This window comes from Echinops telfairi, unplaced genomic scaffold, assembly GCF_000313985.2.
Source record: "Echinops telfairi isolate 266 unplaced genomic scaffold, ASM31398v2 ScPeMD7_18;HRSCAF=68, whole genome shotgun sequence".
NCBI classification, from domain to species: Eukaryota; Metazoa; Chordata; class Mammalia; order Afrosoricida; family Tenrecidae; genus Echinops; species Echinops telfairi.
Genome location: NW_022103915.1, coordinates 18,031,404 through 18,041,992, shown reverse-complemented (window position 1 = coordinate 18,041,992; position 10,589 = coordinate 18,031,404).

Sequence of the window (10,589 nt, the reverse complement as noted above, 5' to 3'; positions counted from 1 at the left end):
CTTGAAGGTAAACAAGCAGCCATCTAGCTCAGAAGCAACAAAGCCCATGTGAAAGAAGCACACCAGCCTTTGTGATCACGAGGTGCCAAAAGGATCAGTTATCAGGCATCAAAGGACAAAAAAATCATATCATGTGCTCACCTCCCTGATATGATCGCTGAAGACAAATGGGTGCATAAGCAAATGCGGCAAAGAAAGCTGATGGTGTCCGCCTATCAAAAGATACAGCATCTGGGGTCTTAAGAGCTTGAAGGTAAACAAATGGCCATCTATCTCAGAAGCAACAAAGCCTACATGGAAGAAGCACACCAGCTTGTGTGATCACAAGGTGTTGAAGGGATCACGTATCAGGCATCATCAGAACAAAAAATCATATCATTGTTAATGAGGGGGAGTGTGGAGTGGACACCCAAAGCCCATCTGTAAGCAATTAGTCATCCCCTTATGGAAAGGTCACGGGGAAGAGACTAGCCAGTCAGGGTGCAATGTAGCTATGATGAAACATACAACTTTTCTCTAGTTCCTAAATGCTTAACCCCCGCCCCACTCCCAGCACTATCATGATCCCAGTTTTACCTTACAAATCTGGCTATATCAGAGGATGTACACTGGTACAGATAGGAACTGGAAACACGGGGAATCCAGGGCGGATGATCCCTTTAGGACCAGTAGTGAGAGTGGTGATACCGGGAGGGTGGAGGGAAGGTGGGATGGAAAAGGGGAACCGATCACAGGGATATGCATATAACCTCCTCCCTGGGAGATGGACATTAGAAAAGTTAGTGAAGGGAGAGGTCGGACAGGGCAAGATATGACAAAATAATAATTATCTAGGTTTCATGAGGGAGAGGGGTGCGGATAGGGAGGGGAAAAATGAAGAGCTGATGCCAGGGCCTAACCTGGAGAGCAAATGTTTTGAGAATGATGAGAGTAACAAATGTACAAATATGCTTTATGCAATTGATGTATGTATGGATTGTGATAAAAGTTGCATGAGCCCCTAATAAAATGATTAAAAAATGAATACATTAAAAATGTTTTCCTACTTCATAAAATGTAATGTCTTTGAGATCTATTCATGTTCTGCATATCAATAATTTATTCATTTTTTACTGCTTTTATTCCATTATAGTAATATACTATGATTGTGCATTCATTGACTAGCTGAATGACATTTGACTTTTGTCTAGCTTGGGGTTGTTACAAGTAAATCTATAATTTCCACATTCTATTTGGTTGCCTTTATTTTCTTTTTTTGAGTGGACACAGATATGTATTGTCTCCAGTTGGTTGCCCAAGTAGTTCAACTGTAAATTTCTTGGACTATTCACACGAATGTTTCCAGTGCTGCAATAGCTTATCAATATATTTTTATTGAGGTTTTCATTTTTGCCAATGGCTTAAATATGGTTTTCAATGTCTTCCTTCAATGCCATTGGATCTTGATCATATACTGTATTGAAATGTTTGAATGCCAACTATTTCGATCGAGTGATACTGTATATTCCTTCCATAGTCTGATGCTTCTTGTGTCCTTCAATTATATGCGCAGAATTCTTAAATATTTCAACGCAAGACTTGAATTTTTAACCCCTGAAGGTTTTCTTTTGTTGTCGTTGTCTAACTCCAAACCGCAAATATTACTATACTTCACTTTGTCTTCTCAAATTGCCCTTTGATTTTTTCTGTTCAGTTCTTTCAGTTCATCATTTTCCCATTTACTTTCCTTCCCTCACTGCTATCAAGTCGATTCCGACTCATACTTCATGAGCAAAGGCAAGTTTCAGAGATTTCCCCATATTGGTATTGTCTCTATTCTTAACGTTTAGCCATGTTCGGTGTGCCCCGTGGTGAGGTGCCATAAGGTCGTTTCCTATGTAGGCAACCCATGCACAACAGAATGAAACACTGCCCTCCCTGCACCATCCTCACCATTGTTGTTATGTTTGAGCCCGTCCTTGCAGCCCCTGTGTCCATCCAGAGGGTCTCCCCGACCTCCCTGCCCCTCTCTGACTGCCCTTCGACTTTACTAAGCAGAATATGCCCAAGGAATGTGAAACAATGTCTTGTCATACTCGCTTCTGAGGACCACCTCTCACTTTACTTCTTCCAAGACACATTTGTTTGTTCTTTTGGCAGTACCTTCAATATTTTTTGCCAGCGCCATAATTCAAATGCATTTATTCTACTTCAGTCTTCCTTATTCAATGCTCAAATTTCACATGCATAAAGCTTACTGAAAATACCATGGCTTGTGCAACAGTATTTCAGTAGTATATCATGTCTTGAATTAGCATTTTTAAATGACTAATGACATTCGATGCATGTTCAAACGCTTATTTGGGCTACATATATTCTCTATGATGAAATGCTTTCTCATGTACCTTATTGTTTAGGTTAAAGTATCCTTCAATTCAGATTCTTCCATTCAAATCTGTCATCAGGTATGTGGTTTAAAAATATTTTCTACATGGAGGTAGATACATAGGCTTTTTAGCCTTTTAGCTCTCTATAATAGAGCAAAACTTTGAATTTCAGGGCTTGTTCATTCTGGTTCAAACTAGTGCTGAATATTTGCATTTCCACTAAGGTAAATTGTCAGGAGGGTCCAAACCCAAGAAAATGGGTTTTCATCCTAGGTAATTCTGAGTTCACTTGAAATAGAAAGAATTTTGAAATAGAACCTAAACTTAGTCTGCATACTTCAAGTATTTAATTTGTGTGTGCATGTACTTTTCAGTTACGCAATAGAGAAAAGCAGATTACTTTGAAAAAATAAATAGCAGTCCTATGATTTCTTAAATGGTTGACATATCATCAATTTCTTCATAGAATATGCTTTCTAGTGGACTTGCCCACATTAGCTAATATTTTATGGCAGTATCTTTGATGCATGCATGTGACATTGTGCCCTTTAATTACTGACGTTTTCAGCTAACTGGTTTTAAGTATTTAAAAACATTTAAACCTATTTTCTCTTAAAAGGAAAGACAATTTTCTTCTGAGAAATCATTTTAAGATATTGCACCATACAACTAATTATAACATAAATCAGCACACTTTAATTTATGCAGTGTCACCCAACAGAGAAATGATTTTGAAGGCTGAATGAGCAATATTAAAAAAATACCCTTAAAGGGAACATAATGAAACACATTTTACCTTTCATGAGGCTTGTTTATTAAGAAGCCCAAATAAACTACTCTTTACCTAAAAACCTCAAACCTTACAAGGTAGTCTTATGTTTCAAGGGGAACAACTGAAAAATAAAGACAACAATATTTTTCAAGGGAAAATTGAGAATATGGGTGATTACAGCCTGCCCTAATTATATAAGCAGGACATTTGAAGAGCAATCAATAGGCTCAGAATAATGAAATCATCGTGCCTATATTCATAGTAAGAACTAAATGAGGACAAATTTTCCTCATTTTGTATGCAATCATTTAAATTTGTAAAGTAAAAAAAGCAAATGATGCAAAATAATGCATAATTGCATTGTTTATAGATATTGGGAATTATTTGAGTGTTGTTCACAGCTGTTGTTTTCTTCTCCAACATCGCATTATTTTAGATCTAGAAAGGACCCCAGAGATCCTTTAAGTCAAACACAGAGCAGGAACAATGCATTTATTCAACCACTGGAGATTTATGTCAGACTAAAATTATCATTGAATGTATAACCAAGATCTTGTAAAACACGAGATTAATCAACTCTTTGATTTTAGTTAATTTTTCTGTGCCTCAGTTTATTCACTTGCAAAATGAATAGGACAAACAAACAAACAAAAACCCAAGCACACAATAACATCCATTCTCTCAAGATGTTTGTGAGAATTGTATATAGGCAAAGTATTTAGGAGAGTGCCTGACAAAAATAAATACTACAAAAGCTAATAATTATAATAATTATTTTAAACTTTCATTGTACTACAATGGATTTAGTTGACAGCATGTTTTCACGGACCTGAGTTCTTTCCTATGCCTTATCTATCAAGAAGATACATTGATTGTCCTCTGTTGAGTTAAAGTCATTTCCCAGAAAACAATTTTGAAGATAAAAAGACAAAATACGTTGCTTAGGTCTTCACAAATGGAAACTTGAGGCCGTGGGGTGAATACTGACTCAGAATGACCCTACAGGACGAGGTAGAACTACCTCTGTGGCCTTTCTGAGGCTAACTTAATGGGAAGAGAAGCCCGTCTTTCTCCTAGTCACAAAAAGAAAGGGAAATTAAACAAACAATTTTCAGCATTACTCATTGTCTCTTGCATCTAGACCTTACAAAATGTTCATAGATTATACCAACAGGAGTTATAGCAGGAAGATAAGGTTGGGTAAGGGAGAACTACCAGACGTGTTCGGAGACACGGACCTACCCTCTACTAATACACTTTGCTTTTACTAAGCATCCGTGTTCCTTCTTGTGTCTCAATGTTCCCAGCTGTGAAACTGAAGCAACAACTAAGGTAGCAGAGAATTTAAGGAAGAGTTAAACTCCAGCTCAGCCAGTGAGAGAAGGTAAGCCTTTCTGCAGTCATTAGTTTCTGCATTTCTGTACTAAGGATTAATGATAATGATAAGAATGAGTTTACTTGAGTTTGCACGACAAGAAAATGGTGCAATTCCTATTTTATTTCCTTTTGCTTTTATTACTCATTGTATTAAGTTATAAGGATAGAAACATAACATCTCTAAGCCACCTCCACAAATCTATTTTTTATTTTGATTACAAAAAGAAAAGAAATTGGTGCAATTTGGAAGCACTCTGAAAAATTGCAACAGATGGACCAATAAATTATAGGAAGTAACTGACTACAGAAAGATAGATCTGCTTTCAGGACTCACAAGGGAAAAGGGGACAAAAACCTGGTGGAAGATTGGCGCAGATCTAGGGATACCAATCAGAAGCCTGTCAAAAATATTGCTGATAATTCATTATGCAGGAATAAAGATTATTGACATGTGATGGTTTGAGGGCTGATTGATTAGGCATTTAAAAAATGGTTACTTGTGTCTTATGGACTCTGAAAAGTCATCCTATTGTGTAGTTGATAAAATAGTATAGATAACATTTCAAAGAACAAGAACTCCAGAACACTTGTGTTCATGAGGAGCCTGTACATAGATCAAGAGGCAGTAGTTCAAAGAGAAAAAGGGAATGCTGTCTGGTTTCAAATCAGGAAAGCTGTTTGTCAGAATTGTGTTCTTTCACCACATTCATTCAGACTGTATGCTGAGCAAATGCTGTAAGAAGCTGGCATCTCTCAAGAAGAACATGGCATCGGATTGGAGGGATTCTTATTAAGGACACAGCCTTGCTTGCTGAGGTAGGAGAGGCACTTGCTGACGAAGATCAAAGACTGTGGACTGAAGTATGGATTTCGACTCATTGTAAAGCGAGCAGAAATCCTCAAAACTGGACCAATAGACAAATTCTTGACATGCAGAAAAGACCTACGGTGTCATTTTACTTAGAAACACAATCAACATTCAAGAAGCAACTGTTACAAAATCAAACAATGGGCCCTCTTGAAGGAGTTCACTAGCTTGCTCTAGTGTTCCTCTGCCTGACCACTTGTTCTTGGCACAGGAGTTGGTGGGCTGTAACCTGACCTGATTCCGCAGCCTTGTCAGTCAGTAGCCCAATTTGATGTGAAAGAGAATCCTCCAGAAGGACATCTGAACCTCGAGATTGGAACTTGCCAACCTCCACAACCACAGGAGATTTTCTTTGATGATTCATGAGTTCTATAGAGTTGCAGGGAATTGCTCTAAGATGTGAGGAGCCCGAATGGAGTTGGAGCTTAAATGTTGGGCTGCTAACCACAAGGTCAGCAAATTAAACCCACCAACCACTTGTAGAAGAAAGATAAGACTTTCTGCTAACATACAGGTTTGCACTCTCAGAAACCCACATGAGCAATTCTACCCTGCCCTATAAGGCTGATATGAGTCAAATCAACTCAGTGACAATGAATTTGGTCCTTGAGTTTGGGATATGAGGGGCAATACTGAGAGGAAGAGTGGTGATTAATATTAGGGAAAATGGAAGGGTACAGTGTTTTGGAACTAAGAATATTATTGTAAATAGATAATGCAACAGTGAAATAAATAGAACTATTTATTTCAAAGAATTCTGATACTTCACTTGCCTGAATCCAGATTCACTGGATATCCTTTTAATGTATCTATTACTTAGGACTGGTAAAAGAAGAAAAAAATAAATAAACAAGCAAGCAAACAAACAACATATTACATTAAGAAAATCTGCCACATAAGATCTCTTTTCAATGTTAAGAACAAAGGTATCACTTACGGCCTAAGGGTACCTGTTATACATGGGAGAGCTGACCAGTGAGTATGGAAGACAGGAGAATGATTTATACACTTGGCTTATGGTGTTTAGGAAGAATATTGAATATACCTGCCAGGGGAACAAACAAACTTATCTTAGAAGAAATATAGCCAGATTGTTCCTTGGAAGCAATGATGGCGAGACATTGTTAGGCTTTAGATAGAATAGTCCTTGAAGAATGGCATCATGCTTGGTACACAAAGAGGAAGACCCTCACATAGATGAAGGACATCATAGTTGCAACAATGGACTCAAACATAGCAATAGTGAAGATGGTGCAACATCCAGAACAATGTTTCATCCTGTTGTGTATATGGTAGGAACTAATTTAACTGTACCCAGTCATGCCCTCACAAACATAAAAAATGTTCTATGTATTAACTAAGGATACCTTTCTGCATTTTATTAAACCCACGCAGCACACTTTGGATAATGGCAGGAACATCCAAGGAAGGAGCAAGAGGAAATGCACTCAAATCCAGTGACACCAGGATGCTGGAGAAAAGTAAACGAGGGGACATTCTACCAGGTCCCATTGCCTGGGGAGATAGCCTAGGGTGGTGCACATGAGCAGAGCTTGTGCAGGTGAGTAGACAGGTAGCCTTTGTAGCACGACGTTGTAGCAACTTCCACTTCTGTGACTAAAGTCCTTCCTGGGCAAAAGCCAATTGTTTTCTTGACCATTAGAACCTCGTGACAGAGGCCATAAGGAAGTCTCAGATGCGCAGGGAAGTCTTCATAAGTCTGGGCAAAAGTTCAGAGTGGTAGTGAACCCCAATAATAAGTGTTAACCTCCAGAATGTTCATTCTTCTTTAACATCTTGGCCAATAAACGTCAAACCTTTGCTCTTCCAAAGGCTTAATTGTGTCTAGATTTTCCTCAGCTCAGTGGCAGTGCCTCTGATCTCTCCATGAATTCTGGATCTCTGTGGAATTCTTGGTCTGGAACAGGGTTCACCTGTTGTCCATGATTCCCCCCATATGTTTGATGTGGTGGTCTGGCATGTCTGTGACCACAAGTTGATTGGTCTTAGAGTCGTACTCTGTTGAATTACCATCTTTACATCCCAGTATATTTCTCCATCATTCAATCACTGCCAACTTCATTTCTAAACACACACCTAAAAAGCACCTTTTTGTTTTGTTTTCCAGCCCAGATTTCCAATCCAGCTTGGATTTTTCCCTTCTGCTCCTCAAACATCAAATCTTCTGGGAATAAGCTGCAGAACTACAGAGCTTCGGCCGTGCTTCATGGTACTGTAGGCTGCTTCATGGAAGGTGCTCAGCTCTAGTTCTGTCGAATCTATGTACTTGATGCCAACCTCTGGTCAGTGGCCTGTTTGGAGTGCTCCCGAGTTTGAACAATAGAGGCAAGTATGACTAGGGAGTTGCTGTATTTTTCCACAAGAGCAATGACACATGTGTCTTGTAAGTGGTCTTTGTCTGTCAGCCAACTCTTTCAACCTCATCAGAAGTGTTTCTGACAGCCTTTCAATCTTGAGATTGGGTCTCCAAAAAAAGCCTTTTAGAATTCATTGTTCTTCTAACAGCTGGGGGACTCAGTAGATGTATGACAGCCGCATCATGGACCCAGGTAATGTACTCAGGTTGAACATGACAGAGCATACCCCTTTCTTTTTCACTGACATATCAAGGGGATTTGAGCACCAGCATACAATCATATCTGAAGAAATGCCAAGTTTTCTAACTTCCTCCACACTATTCTGGGTTTTTAAATTCCGTCTTCTGTTCCCCTGTTGAACTTGGCTGAGACACTAGACTGACATGAATATTACAAAGATTCTCTCTTTTAACCTTGGGTTGGAATTGATGGAGGCCTCAAGAAAGGGCTTGATTCCTGCCTCCTCAACTGTTTCGCTGTGCTCAATAATACACACTTGAGGTTTCAGAGCATCTTCGTCTTCGTCTCACCAACCACTCCATGATTATATCCATGACGTGAGGGAAATGCTCCAGCTGTTTCTCCTTTGCTTGTCTTAGCCATGGCATGCAGGTGTCGCTTTTCGGAGGTCACATGGGAGTCCTTGATGAGGCAGATGTCCAGGAACCACTCATACGTACACAGGTCATGGTCCACTTCCCCACCATCCTCCTTTACAAAAATGTCCCCATGTTTCAAAGATGAGATAACAGGCGAATTTTAATGGAAGTTACACACAAACCATGTGACTTTTACTATTGTGTCCACACTGCTGGCAGTTGTTCCTTGTCCAATTCCTGAGAAAATATTGCCAGTCACTAAAAGGAAGTAATTTTCAAGTTTCACCTCTAAATAAAAGAAAGAAAGTTGACCTATAGATATTCCCGAGTCAAAGCTGCTCTCTGAGTGCTTGGATGCTTAAGATTACAGACTAACACAGTGAAAGAGTAACATCGTGCTACAAAGGCTACCTGTCTACTCACCTGCACAAGCTCTGCTCACGTGCACCACCCTAGGCTATCTCCCCGGGGCAATGGGACCTGCTCTTTGGGTTTGCCTGATGGAGTTACACAGGGCAGCATCTGCTCACGCCACCACCCCAGGCTGTCTCCCTGGGCAACGGGACCTGATGCTTGGACTTGCCTGATGGAGTTACACAGGGCTTCCTCTTAGAAGTGTCCCTGAGTTTGTTTGATGCTCTACTATTGTCCCCTTGAAATTCTTAGTTATTTTTGACAGAGGTATACATGCATCAATTAATACCCCAAACCATGCTGTTTTGAAGGCTCATTTTTAATGTGGATGCTCTCAGAATAAATTCCTTGTATGTATCAGTAGAATAGCCCTGTTTTAATATTTTAGACAACCTCAAATACAAAATATAAACTATAACAACAAAATAGTAATTGTGAGAATCGAGCACATGCAACTTCTCTCTTGGCAACCTCAATCGAGATTCCTCAAGATGTCATGTCTACTAATGCCTGATGCATAACATGTGTGGACTGGCGCTGGGTGGCACCACCATTTATTTCCCCAATGTGTGTTGGGTTGCTGGGATTTCTCTCCAGGTCTCTTATATGTTCTTCAGAGAACACATGTTACAAGTTGTGTGCCCTTCGTTTTAATTTAGCCCAGATTGTGGGAAAAGTACATATACTCAGATATCTGTAATAAGACTGAGATCTTTGCAAATAAATCCTTTGGGTTTCAAATCCCAGGTATAAATTTTAAAATTATAAACAACAGCATGAAAAATACAGGAAGTTAAGACATAGCAACACACACACACACACACACCTCCAAACCATTCTGTGGCATTATGCATGTTACTTAGAATCCCTGGGCCATGGTGGGAAAAAAGGAGGAGGGAGCCAACAAACCAGGGAAAAGGGAACCATAAGAGACCTAAAAACAATAGCAAAGAAGGTGTAGAATGACTGATGGGGTTTGATCAAGGCAATGTAGCCGAGAGGAAGTACTGAGAGTTGAAGGAAGGTCAAACAGGATAGTGGGACAGGAGCAAAATCAAAGGAAATAAAGGAAAGAACTAGGAGGCAAAAGACATTTATAGAAGTATAAATAGAGGCATGCATATCTGTAAATACATTAATATGTAACAATAGGGATATAGGTCTATGTACACATATTTAAATGTTAAGTACTAAGGTAGCAGACAGGCATTGGTTCTCTACTCAAATCCTCCCTCAATGCAAAAATATTTCTTATAACCTGGCATTCTATGATGCTCACCTTTCCGACAAGATTTCTAAAGTCAAAATGGGTGCATAAGCAACTGTGGTGAGGAAAGCTGATGGTGATGGGCTATTACAAGATATGGTGTCTGGGGTCTTAAAGGCTTGAAGCCAAACAAGTGGCCATCTAGCAGGGAAGCAACAAAGCCCACACATAAGAAGCAAACCAGCCTGTGTGATCACAAGATGTCAACAGGATCAGGTATCAGGCATCAGAAGACTCAAAACAAATACATAAGTGCAAATGATGGAGGTTGGAGTACAGATGCCAAGCTAATCTGTAGACATTTGGACATTCTCTCACAGAAGGGTCACAAGGAAAGAATGAGACAGACGTGGTACAGCACAGCACTGATGTCACACACACAATCCCTCTAGTTCTTTAACAGTTCCTTCCCCCAACTAATGACCCCAGTTCTACCTTACAAATCTGGCTAGACCAGAGCATGTACACTGGTACAGATAAGAGCTCTCTACACAGATAAACCCCTCAGGAAGAACAATGGGAGTAGTGATACCATGAGGGAAGGAGGA